Source organism: Choloepus didactylus, chromosome 4 (genome assembly GCF_015220235.1).
Source record: "Choloepus didactylus isolate mChoDid1 chromosome 4, mChoDid1.pri, whole genome shotgun sequence".
Taxonomy (NCBI): Eukaryota; Metazoa; Chordata; class Mammalia; order Pilosa; family Megalonychidae; genus Choloepus; species Choloepus didactylus.
The window spans coordinates 101318054-101332061 of NC_051310.1; the positions used below are offsets into that span (position 1 = coordinate 101318054).

At 35.1% G+C, this 14008-nt stretch overlaps 1 protein-coding gene and 1 pseudogene across 4 annotated transcripts in view; one reads left to right on the forward strand and one right to left on the reverse strand.

Annotated features, from left to right (window-relative positions):
- The window catches only part of SCAPER (S-phase cyclin A associated protein in the ER), a 600702-nt gene that overhangs the window by 214192 nt on the left and 372502 nt on the right, over positions 1-14008 (reverse strand). The window lies entirely within an intron of this gene.
- Positions 8398-9643, forward strand: LOC119531736 (annotated as a pseudogene).

Sequence of the window (14008 nt, forward strand, 5' to 3'; positions counted from 1 at the left end):
ACATTGGTTTTATATTACTAACTAAGCTACAGCCTTTATCTGGATTTCCCAGTTTTTCCACTGACGTCCTTTTTCTGTTCAAGAATTATATCTAGGATACCATACTGCATTTAGCTTAGTACTATTCTGAAGATAAGATGAAGTTATTTTTAGCTTTTGATTTTATACATTAGAGGAGGGATCCTGAACTCTCTATATCAGCATTCACTAGCAGCTAAAAAAAAGAATTCTTGAAATAATCCAGATTCAGAGAATGTAAAGGAATGCCAAATTTGACCATCACAAGTAAATAAAAAAGGAAATGAAAGAGCTAACTAGATTCTAGAGGACTGAAATATGAGTAGCTCTTTTACCTGGTAATACAGTTCTTGAGACTGTCAGGAAATGGAAAGAAAAGTGCACAACACAGCAGGAGGGAAGCAGGTCTTGGGTGAAAAGGGAGGGATGTGGGACAAGGATTAAAAGAGACCCCAGGTGGCCCAAGATGGGCTTGCCGCAGCTCCAGTCCCAACTGGCCTTCAATACCTTTCTCAGCTTGAGCAGTCTTTCAAAATCTTTTCCTTCCTGGAATTCAGGGAATTAGAATTTATCTCTGCAGGCTCTGCTTCCAACTTCAGTACAGATACTGCTTCAAAGTCTTTAGAGTATGTTTTCCAGCTTGTGCCCACGGTAGGATATTTATTGTAAGATTTTTTTTTTTTTTTTTTTTTCAAGAAGCAGCTAGGTTAAAAGCCTTGTGAAGGGCACTAGGAAAGTCAAGCACAGCCAATTTTAGAAATGATGCTGCTAGAAAGCATGGGGTCTGCTTAATTTAGTGCAGAGGAAATGAAAGGAAGGAAATGGGCTAGTGATAGGCAACATCAGTTTTTTCAAATTGATTATCTGTAGTCCACTCTGGTTTAGGCCTATCTGTTCTCTGGCATCTGGAAAGTCTATATAGGGAAAACAGAAGAGGCAAAAACAATACAAAATCTGTTACTTACAAGACTACCTGACACAAAGTGTGGCAAGGAAGAAGGCAAAAGTGAGCAGAGCTTCAGATCTGGATGAAAACTGCTTCACAATGGAGAGCTTTTGCTCTCCATTAAAATATTGTGAGCAATAGCTTCTTATATGGAGAAAAGTGTGAAGTGTGAAGGGCTTTTTCAGAATATCTGTTGTTTCTTCTTGATTTTGTTGAAGCAAACATGATCAAATGTTTATTGTAGAGTAATGTTGCCCCACTGAATTCCAACATTAGAGCTGTTCTGCACTACTGCTTTTAGCTGGTGAGAATAAGACAATATTTTTACCAAGAGCGAACCAGAATGTTTAAAAGTCTGCTTATTAAAGGCAAATGAAATTCATGGGAGTAATTAAATCTGGAGAACACTAGACCATTACAGAATCTTACTTCTTTATTAAAAGGCAAATATAAACTCCTTTCTCTTTACAAAGAACACTAAAGTTCATTTGAAGAGAAATTTGATGATCAATTTATATTTACACAAAGCCTTGAGTCTGGAGCCTGCAATAGGTGCTAGCTTTAAATAAGCATACAAGTCCACATTCTCACAATATGGGGAAGTAAAATTATCCTATGTGAAAAAATGTAAAGATTTTTAAAAGAACCTGTACCTTTGAAGATTTCCATTTGTACACACAATGCCAGAAGGCCTTTCTGGCAGGGAGAGGGAAAGGCAGGGCTCTAAGAAAGATAGGCAGAAATGATATAGGGCATGGGAGGAATCAGACAGAAAGACCATTCAGGGTTGCTAACGTAGGGATATAAGGGATTGCAATATAACTCTTGCCCTAGCAGTTTATCTCAGAACCATTAGTGCCCTCCTCTAGAATTTGAGCTGCTTGCAGGCATGGACCGTGTTTTTATTCATTGTTCAATGGCTGTTAGCACAGAGGCTAACAGCATGGCCTATGGAATAATTCTACCACGGTGTGAATCCCAGCTCTCCCACTTATTAGTCACATAACATCAGACAAGTTACTTATACTCTTATTGTCTCAGTGTTCTTATTCATAAAATACAGCTCATAATTCTTACCGCAAGTGGTTGTTGAGAAGATTAAATTAATCCATGTAAATATTTGTCATCTTCTTCATATAAGCATCATCTTCTTCATATTTCCCTCTCCAGCTAAGTACCTAGCATATATTGTCATTGAATAAATATCAGTTCCCACCCTCCTGAGGGTTCTTCCTTTTGCTAAGTTTCCAGGGTAGACCCTTAATGTTCCTGAGGGACATATCCTGGGATCTTTGTGATATCTCAAAATTGTATTACGGTATAATTTCTCCCATAAATACCTATATTTTTGCTAACAGCCTACCTACTCACCCTCTCAGTTTCAGATTCACTTCCTCAAAGGGGCTTTCTCTGACTGCTAGGTTGTGTTTAGTCTTCCTACTATATCCTTAGATAATACTCTATATTTATGCAATCATAATAGTCATTGCCCTTTATTGTAATTACTTGTTTAGTTGTCTGAAAGGGAAGGGCCTATATTTGTCTTATTCACCGCTATTACCCGTGTGTCTGGTACATAAAAAATCGCTAACATTTACTGAGTTTTTTATATTCATATCTGTATTTATCTATGTATCTATGCATCTAGACATACACACACAAACCAGACACTCTCCTAAGTGCTGTCTTGCATGCACAATCTCATTTAATATAACACTATGAGAGTGATACAAATACTATTCCATTTTATGGGGAAATGAAAGCTCAGAAAAGATAAGTAACTTGCTTAAGATTATATAACCAGTAAGTCCTTATCTGGGAATCAAACCCAGGTATGTCTAACTCTAAAATCTGAACTTTTAAGCACCACACTATATTAGTGTCTCTCTGCATATTATGCATTGAAAAACAAAATAATTTCACTGCATTAAAATGCCTGGAAGATAAGTGCAATGATAAAAAGAGTTAGTGTAGGGAGGTTTCTCTGGACAGGATGATAGCATTACAGATTTAATGGACAACAAACTTCTAGATTAGAAATGGCTCTATATTGTTCCTGAGAGAAAGGTTACTGAAGCTTTGAAAAAGGGACGTTATTCAAGTAGCTAAGAATAAATGGTAAGAGAAAAGAATTACAGAATGAAAGAAGTTTAGATAAAGAAGGAAGCTAAAAAATGATCTAATTCCCTTCTGAAAGTGGCAAAGATGTGTGACAAAATATATTAAGGTGGCCATTCTGGTTAATTTGTCAAATTGTATATGTTCTGTAGTCTCATTAGATTTTTATATGTTTTACAACTCAATGTCTTGGACTCATATAACGAACAGGTTTGTTATTGTATCAACTCAGCAAACAATCTATCTAGTGCCTAGGATATCTAAAGAAAACTGTACTAGGTGCTTCAGAAGAGTAAAAACCACGTAACTAATATCTGTACTTTGCATTCTGTATTCAAGAAATAAATGATTTAAGTTACAGGCTTTTTTGAGGTAAAAAATCTATATATTTTCCTGTTTCTTCTGGTCCTTGATATAAGTACAAAAAACTTCGGATATGTACATGAATGCAAACACAATGAGTAAGTCAGTCACTGTTATTATTGCAACACTTCAAGATAACTGATTTTGTGAAGTAATATCCCAGAACTAACTCTTTATTTCCTGGTATCACCAAATCTGCCAAATTGGCAACTTCTGTAAGTTTTTTGGCCCAGTCAATATCTGTCTCAGTATTTAAGAATTTGCTTGCCTTAAGGCAAAGACTGGACTGAACTGGAAGACAAGCCAAAACAAACAAATAAACAAACACAAACACACATACAAACTAAAAACCAAAACCAAAAATTTAATTTAACAAACATTTTACTGCCTGCCAGCCATGTGCCTGGCACTTCCTAAGAGGCAGAAATACAGAAGCAGCACACAGGACTAGGACCTGCCCTCAAGGACCTTACATTCTACTGAGAGAGAAAGAATTGAAACCAGATTAGTAAAACAAAGTGGAATAAGCTCTATGTATGATGGAGGTACAGGGTACACTTTGGGCTTACATGGAAGGTGCCTAATCTGGTTGGGAGAGAATCAGGGGAATGACAGGGAGTACTTCCTGGGGGAGGAAGACATGAGTTGAGCCTCAAAAGATAAGAAGTCATCCAGGTAAAGATATTAATTTATGGGGCAAAGGTGGGATTGTGGGGGAAGAGGGAGGAAACAGTTGGTTTGGCTGGGAGAGAACTCAATATTCCAGGGGATGAGTTTTTTTGGAGTTAGGAGGTGCTGGGCTCAGGCAAGGCACTCTAAGCCATTGGAAATTATTGGTGTGTGACATGTGAAGGAGGAAATGTTGAAAGATGATGCCAGAGTGGGTAGGCAAGACATAGATTCTGCAGTAAACCTTTTATGTAAAGATCGAGTCTGAATCTTATTCTAAAGTAATAGGAAACCACCGAAAGGTTTTAAAGCAGGGGAGTGAAGACCCACATTTTCATTTTTGAAAGCATGCTCTGGAAGCTATATAGATGATAGACTGGAGAGGGTCAAGACAAAAACAAACAAGCAAACAAACAAACAAAAAGCCAAAACCAGAAACAAAACCAAAGAGTACAAATACGAGGTCACTGTATTTCAATTGAGAAATGATTAGATTCCCAGCATCAGCAGTGACAACTCATAAAGAGAAGGCTGGTTGGCTAAATGCTATATTAAAAAATAAAGTCAACAGGTTTGGATACTGACTGGATGTGGGAAGCAAGGGAGAAAGATGAGTCAATTTACCAAGTATCTTTTAAGCATAAGGTCTTGTATAAAGGGTATAAACTGGTCTGATAAAGGATCATGGTCTCCTCCTGCAAAGACCTTAGAATTTAGTGAGTAAACCAGCATAAAAAGAATTTAACAATTTTCAAGGTAGTAGCTAAATGTTAAATTAGTATGTGGCAGTCACAGGACCCAAGGCTCAGGCAGAGATGGAGAGGGAGAGCTCTCATGCCTCTTTTACATAATGCCAAGTTAAAAACACTTTTGAAAACTACTGTATCCTCTACTTCACTTATAACCTTGGATCGTAATTTGGACAGAATTTACTGTGTATCATTAATTAGCTAGCTATCACTGTTGAATGATATTAATTCCATCAAAACATAAAGGAGTAAAATATGAAAAGGGAAGAAACAGAAGGTATACTGGTCTGCAATGATTGTCATATACTGGTTGCCATGCACTCCAAACAAAAAAGCCTACTTTTATTTCTCCTTAATTTGCACTATAAGTATTCCTGTAACATCACCACACAGGTGCCATTGTTCTCTAAGGGTTTCAGAGATATTGGTTTGGTATCTCTTCTCTGAAGGCAGCAACAGGGGCTACATCACAGGTCAAAGCATGTGGAACAGCTCAAGCAGAAGGCAATCTAATAAGGATTTTTGTATGCTCTTGACGTTTCCATGCACTAGGTAGCAATCACAAGCTCAAAGACAATGCATATTTAAGCTTTGTGAGTCGTTAGCTACCTACAGAGTTAACTGTGTCATTTCTCAGGAGGTGTATTTTATTAAGTAAATCCATTTCTGACATATCACTGTTTCTCCAACCTGCCAAGAAATTAGAGCTATCATATTTCAGATGCCCTGTGAGTGGCATTGCCTAACAGCCAGTAGATGACGACAGATGCAGCCATACGGCACCCCACCACAACTTTTAATTAAAAAAAAATACAATTTGAGAGGAAGAACTAGGATTATTTCAAGGTAAACTGGAGGTTCAAAACTCTTAAGTTAAAATTTCTATACAAGCTTAGACACCTTCTGTAAATAGTCTGAATATATTTACGTGAGTATAAGTCAGGTATATTTACTTACTATAGGTGGTGCTTTAAAAATTAATTGTATATTTCATCCACAAATCTGATTTAGTTTGGCTAATTAGATTTCCTTCCATGGATGTGAGGGAAGAAACTGTTCCTTATTCGTCCTTTTAACCCTAATATCTAACAGAGCACCTAGCACTGAACTGGTACTTAATTAAATATTTATTGAATTAACAAATGAATATTTTTGTACTAATGAACCACTAATCTAAAAATGTTAAATACCAAAACACACAAGCCGCACAGGAGAACCATTTTCTTTACAGATTGTTCTGCTCAGTACACATTACACCCAAATTTAAAGTTGTAATGTATATATACAATATATACATTCTAACTATTCAGAAATACTATTTTTTTTAAAGTAAATGCCGACATTGCCAGTAGTCAATGTGGATTTATAGAATCTAGATAACATTGCATTCCCATTTTACTCCTCCACTACTGGGTGGGAGTGGGGGATGGGGTGAGAACAGCTTCCTGCAGTTTTTATCTCTGGGTACCATCCTCTCTTCTTTTTTCTTCCTTCAGCCTGTCCAATAATTTTTGTAACAACATCTCTGTTTTAAATACCTCTCTTCTTGAAATACCTACAAAAGTTACTATTTTCTTACCTGGATACTGTCGGAGACACTAATTATCCCCCATGTCCTTCCTTTAGTACCTAATATTTCACTGGCCCTTTTGCTTAACATTTTCATTTACTTATTCAACAAACATTTATCAAGAGACCATGGTGGTCTTATACTGATGCTGGGGACAAATAAAACAGATATACCCATGTCTTCCTGGAGTTTAAAGTCTAGCATTTAAGTCTGGTATAATCAGTTTCTATTCATGAATATGTAAGGAATATAAGCTCAGTGAAAGTATGGTCATGAAGTACTACCCAATTCTGAATTGTCTAAATGTTTTAATCAGAAAGAACCTCTGAAATTAAATTTAATCCTTTATGTTAACTAAGCTATAAAAATATATTAATAAACCAAAGTGATAAGAACAGTCAGCCCTTCCTAAGGATTACTTTATGTGCCTGAACATGTAGAAGCATGCATTTCTCATTGCTATAGTTGTACTTAGTAATCCATTCATGCCCCTGAAGTAACAATGAAGTATCACAAAAACACTTTATAAATGATACTTTTATACAAAGTATATTCAAAGATCTCAGAGAAGCTGCACAGATTCACTGCAGACTTACCTAAAACTCTGTTTGAATTAGATAAGAAATTTATTAGATTTGTTTCTATGGTACTTGATGCAAAGATAGATGCAAGTCTAAAAAGTCTTCCAACAAATGGACTCAGCAGTCTAATTGCAATGGGTCCCCAGACACTAGACTACCAATTTGTTTATCAATGATCCTGATTATAAGGCCGTTAATGTATTATTCATAAGCACATTATGTGTTTTACTGCTTGTGTACAGAGAATTTAATTCAGAGAATGCTTTGTGCCAGCAAGAATTTAGTGTAAATTATCTAGATAAAAACATCATGTAATGTGTTTCTGACAAATGATTTATATAACATTTCTATTCATCAAAATAGACAATTTGGTGTATAACATTACTTGTTATTTACATAGGATTTCCTATTCTGAAAATCCAAAATCTTTCATGACGAGGTTTATTTTTCTTATAATGTCTAAATCTATGAAAAAGAATAATTTAGGTCAAGAAGTATAAACTGAATATACTTAATCCAAACTGCAAGAGAGAGAGAGAGATTCACCTGGTATAATTTATCCCTATTTGAATCTGGTGGAGAGATACCTCTTTAATCACCGTACAAATCACTGGTAGTGATTCAGTTTAAAGATTGATTTCAATTCACCAAATAAAGCAATGGCTCCTCTTCAAACAATACACTAATTTTTCAATTTTATACTCCAGAGGACAAAGAAAAAATGATAATATTCAAGTTAGTAAATCTGGAGCTCATTTACACATAAAGCTTGTGGCTAGATTATACAAAGAAACATTAATTGTTGAAAAAAATGCAAAATGTGAACCTAAGATTTTTATACTATGACAGGACAGGAAGTAAGTACTTTAACAACAGGTTTAGTAAATATTAACAGAATGCTAGCAGAGGGATGGAGAGGTTGGGGGATATTGACTAAAAGGTGTGGGGTTTCTTCTTTGGGTGATGAAAATGTTCTAAAATTGATTACAGTGATTGTACAACTCTGTGAATATATTAAAAGTCATCAAATTGGATGAGATGTATGGTATGTGACTATCTCAAAAATCTGTTAAAAATGTTAACAAAATGGTCTAATTAAAAAATACACAACCTACTGAAATATTAGTTTCCTAAACATTTGCTGCAATTCCAAAACAGATCGATTAGCTTAACTCTCTTGAATTACTAATGGCTTTAATAAAAGGGACACAGTGCTTTAAACAAACTTGATACATGAAATTGAAATTGGGAAAAGTGCTGCCACGAATCGGAGTCACCCAGTCTCTGGAGGCAGAAGTTCTTATATCCAGGGCAAACACAGCCACAAAAAGCTATAAAACTTAAGATAAATTACATTCTCCAAATAAAAGAAAACCAAGATCCATGAGTGGGCATCAATCAGCAAGGAAATGATGTAGAGGTTCTCACCCAGAGTCCCCTGTGGGCTTCAGGCATATGAGTCCTACAGGGTGTGTATTAAATAAATTGTTTCAGTTACCTACACCACCATTGTCAAGACACCAACTAAAGCGACTAGAAGATCACAAATATCAGAGTGTTGGATGGTCCCTACATGAACCTTTAACACAGGAGTATTGGGAAGGGCTAGTTGGAAGAGTTCCCTCCTGGACTGCCCCAGTCTCATTACCATCACTGGACTATCAATAAACATCTGTACAACTGTTTTATTAGTCTACTACTGCCTACAGCTACCGATCAGGCACCTCTGTGGGCATATATTGCTTGTGCAATATATGCATATATTGTTTGTGCATGTGGATGCTACAGATGGGAAACAAGCAAGAAGAACCTATAGTAATTCTCCTTTAGGAGGACTTTTTGATCATGATTATGATTCACTATCAACAGTTTTTGTGTTCCTTGGAACTTGTATTGCAGTGCAATTGGGAACAAACCCTGATTGAATGGTTTTTGTTGTTTTGCTGGGACATTCACATTTTATTGTGCACAATGGCAAACATGTTTCTGGAACACTGAGATTAGGAATAATTGATGTGACTGAGGTGCAAATCTTCCTAATAATCATGCATTTGCTGGCAGAGATTGGAGGACCACCTTTTCGGCAATCCATGATTCCAGTGCTGAATATTCAAATGAAAATTTTTCTTGCACTTTGAACTGTAGCAGGGACCATATTTTCCTGTACAAATTACTTCCATACAATCTTCACAGGTGGTGTTGGCAAAAATCGATCAACAATAGCAGGAACAAGTGTCCTTTCTCCTTTTTTCCATATTTGATCAGTGATTACATTAGCTGCAATGATCTACAAGAAATCAGCAGTTCAGCTTTTTGAAAAGCATCCCTGCTTTCATATATTGATATTTTAGTTTTGTATCTGCTAAAGTCACTAATAAACTTGTGGTTGCATACATGACGAAAAGTGAAATGCATTTGCATGACACAGCATTCATAGGCACAGCACTTTTGTTCCTGGATCAGTATTTTAAACAGCTTTATTGATGAATATATTGTACTTTGGATTGCCCTGATCTCTTTCTTTGATTTGATCCACTACTGTGTCAGTGTCTGCAATCAGACTGTATCTCACCTGCATATACATGTCTTCAGAATCAAGGTCTCTACAGCTCATTCTAATCATCATTAATGACATAATTGATGTTATATAGGAAACTCCTGATTTCTCCAGGAAAGAATTTGAACATATTAAGGAGATTGGGGTAAATAAGAACAAATAAAATTTATAATAATCAATGTTGTATGCCATTTATTCCTTGTTATTGGTAACATTCCTTAGTGATCCTATATGAGAAAGGGAATTTCAAGTCCCATCCTGTAAACTGTACATGTTGTCATGCAGGTTTGGCTCAAGAAAGCATGCAGGAAAAAACTGCCATGTGTTTGTAATTATCCTGGATTCAGAATGAAATTGTCATGGGAGCAGAATATTTGCAGGTCAAAAGATGGTGCCTTTAAAATTTTAACAAATCATCATCTTTTAGAGACATCCTTGTTTAGTGTCTTCTCAAGCTTTCTTTCCTAAGGAGTGCAACCTGTGGCACAGATAAATCCCACCTAGTTTGTGTGTTGGAACTAGTGATAAAGACCTTGAATTTGTATTGAAAGGTCTCCTATCTTTACATTGTTGTTGAGGAAGTAATTTTTTTTATTGCTCAAGAAATGATATCCCTCATGGGCTTGGAAAATCCTTTTAGCATGCAGAATAATGTGGTAACTCTGTCAATCCATTTTATTTTTTTTTAGATAAATATATAATCTGAAAGCCAAAAAAAAGGAGGAAAAGGAGGAAGAAGAATTGAAATTAGAATAACACTATTTTATAAAAATATTTTTAACTTTACCAAAGTATCTAGACTCAGTTGACCTGCTTGGAATGATAAAGTCTTAGATAATAGATCAGAAACATATATTTGGATAAAATTAAGAACAACTGGAATCAAACAAAAGTCCTTGATTCTAAGTTCTGATACGGACTGAGATGTTTTTCTCTCTGAGCTGCCAGTACATTTCCAAGAATGAGGCTATAGAAATACTGGTCTACTGGTTCCCAGGCTAGTCACTGATATCTCTTAATGAGAAAGTGATAGATCCAACTAACAATCAAGAAAGAGATTTGGTATCTGTGTGCTTCAGAAAATGTGATAATATAAATAATCTGAAGGACCCAAATTCCAAAGGCAATTAAACTACATTCAGGGATTCATTCATTCATTCAATAAACATTTTTGGGCATCAACCAAATTCCAGATACTGTGGTGGGTGTGTACTAAGAGGAAGGTAACTCATCATAATCTTACAGAAAATGCTGTAATAGATGTATGATCAGCAGGCCGAGAGAGCACAGAAGAGGAGTAATTGCTGCTTCCTTTTTTTTTTTTTAAAGAAAATAACATGCTTTAAAATAACTATTGCAGCATGATGTCAGGTATGCTTGACAAGATGATATACATTCCACTTCAGTGTCTTAGTCAGTAAAAAAAAAAAAAAAGGAAAGCATAAATCAACTATCAAAAATCTCAATTGTTGCATGTGACCTTGGTGAATTCACTTAACCTCTCCCACCTTAGTTTCCTCACATATGCCATTGATTCCTCACTCCCTTAAGACTGAAATGACTGTCAGAACTGAAATAAGACTTTTATATTAAACTATGGTTTGATGTTCCTTCAAACCATCAATAAAATCAGACTTACAGAAATCTTTCTTAATTACCCAGTTACTCAAATAGAAACTTATTTTTCCAGCAAATTTGTAAAATTTTCATAGCTTTGCATGGCAATATGCAGTAACAAATTTTATAAAATGCTTTGCTGATACAGTAAAAAAAATTCATATATATGAAACTTTCATGCAACATTTGTGGGCTGGGATGTATGGATTGTGTTAGTCTACCCTGTGGAGATCAGAGAGCCATAAAAAGAGATAAAAGTCACAACAACAAGCTATGAGCTAAGGCAAAAATTGGTACTTGTCCTAAAAGAGGTGCATATAAACTGTTCAAAGGACAAAGAGATCATTAACCCTGGGGAGATATTTTCAATTGGATTACTAGGCTTTTATAGCTGATTCCACAAAGAAACAAGACCAATATATATCTAAGTGAATTTTTAAAAATATATTTACTTATTATTTAACCCTTTTATATAATTATTTTTGCCTTTGTGTTATTTTTATGACATTTAGAAGTAGAAAATAAGGGCAGTCCCATATTCTGCTTAGAAACGTTCATTCTGTACTTTTCAGGATGCTAATAGAGCTTTTACTCTTTCTGAAGTCCTTTTACCATTCACATAAAGACTAAACATTACATGAGAGTACATCTATGAAATGAAAAGGGAATTTCAACCTAATTTTGAAAGATCTCAAGAATGAATATGACTGCCACTGTTTACAGGTTTACACGGGAGGGAGATTGTCTAAGAGATCAGGGCCATTCAAATAATCCATTATAGGTTAATTAAATTATGAATAATTAAACACAATTAATGTCCACATAAATATTGACTAAACCAATATATAATCATTAGGTAGGATTTATTTTTCTGTAGAGTTGGATTTTTAGATACTATATGTGTACTTAGAAAATACTTGGTATCCCTTGTGTAGTACCCATTGTAATTAACCACTATTAAAATTTTAACAATGTTCAAGGGTAGATCAAGTAATTTTATCTTTGTGTTTACTGTATCAATGGCCTCATCTACAATTTATCTGATTTTGAATCCTTGGTGAAGAGCACAAGAACCTTTTGAAAATTTTCACTCTCCCAACTAAATTCTAACCTTACTACTTTTCTTGTACATTCAGCAGACATCTTCTACTACATAAAATTTCCTTCCCTGAAATTGCAAAGTTATTTGCATATGTACTTAATTGTTTCCTCTTTCATGAAAATAGAAGTAGCATTTTTCCTATCTAAAGTTACTGCTTTTCCTTACAGTTTTTTATGGACTTCAAACCTATAACAATTATGCAATCTACAGGAGCTTCAATCTTTGATCTTTTAGCATTAGTATTCAAAGATGCTTAATGTTCAACATCTTTAAAATAAAAAAATCTTCCTACCTCTTCAAAATAAAAAAATCTTCCTACCTCTTCTAGCAGTTACCATCCTATTTCTCTGATCTCCTTCACAAACTTCTTAAAAGCTTGTCTACACTTGATGTCTCTAATTTTTTCACTTCTTATTAAGTCTTCAATACACTACAGTCTAGATTCTGTCCACATGAATCCTTTAAAACCACTTTCACAAAGTCACCTATTGTCTAATGGGCATTTTTTATTCCTATTTTTCTTGGTATCACCAAACCTCATCTTTTTAAAAAAAAATTCAGTTCTATTGAGATAATTTCACATACCATACAATCATCCATGGTGCACAATCGATTGTCCACAGCACCATTATACAGCCATGCATTCATCACCCCAATCCATCCTTGAACATTTTCCCCACACCAGAAAAAATAAAAATAGGAATAAAAAATAAAAGCAAAAAGAACACCCAAATCATCCCCTCCATCCAAACCTATTTTTCATTTAGCTTTTGTCCCCACTTCTCCATTCATCCATCCATACACTGGACAAAGGGAGTGTGATCCACAAGGCCTTCACAATCTCACCATCACCCCATGTAAGGTACATAGTTATACAATCGCTGCAGTTTGATAGTTTCAGATATTTACTTCTAGCTATTTCAATACACTAAAACCTAAAAAGGGATATCTATATAGTGCATAAGAATGCCCACCAGAGTGACCTCTTGACTCCATGTAAAATCTCTCAGCCACTGAAACTTTATTTTGTTTCATTTCACACCCCCCTTTTGGTCAAGAAGATACCCTCAATCCCACGATGCCGGGTCCAGGCTCATCCCCGGGAGTCATATCCTGCATTGCCAGGGAGATTTATACCCCTGGGAGTCACAAACCTCATCTTCATTGCTCTTCTCTATTGGATTTGTTTTTATATTTCACCCATTTCTGTTCAAAACATTACTCCTTTCCTTCTGATTTTTATTTAGCCCCAAGTTTATAGTTCATTTATTTTCAATTATTTTGTGTTTTAATAAACACAATAAAGACTAAATTTTCCTCAAAATGTCACAAGCTGCATGCAAGCTGACAGTGTTTTTATGTAGTATTTTCAATTTTCTATTCTAAATATATGTGGTAATTTCCATTTTGATTTTCTCTTTGATCCAAGGGTTATTTTATGCCACCTCCACCCCTCTTTTTTATTTGGTTTCCAAATATGGTATTGTTGATTCTAACTAAATTGGATCACAATCAGAAAAGTTTGGCTGGTATGACAAATTCTCTGAAATTTGTTGAGACTTCCTTTCACAACCAAGAATATAGTTCATTATTTTAAAAAGTTCCATGTGTTTTTTAAAATAATATATATTCTATATTCAATGAATATAAATATAGATCGATCTATCCATCCATTCTTAAAACATGTACGTAAAACGCTATTAGACTGATCTTAGAAG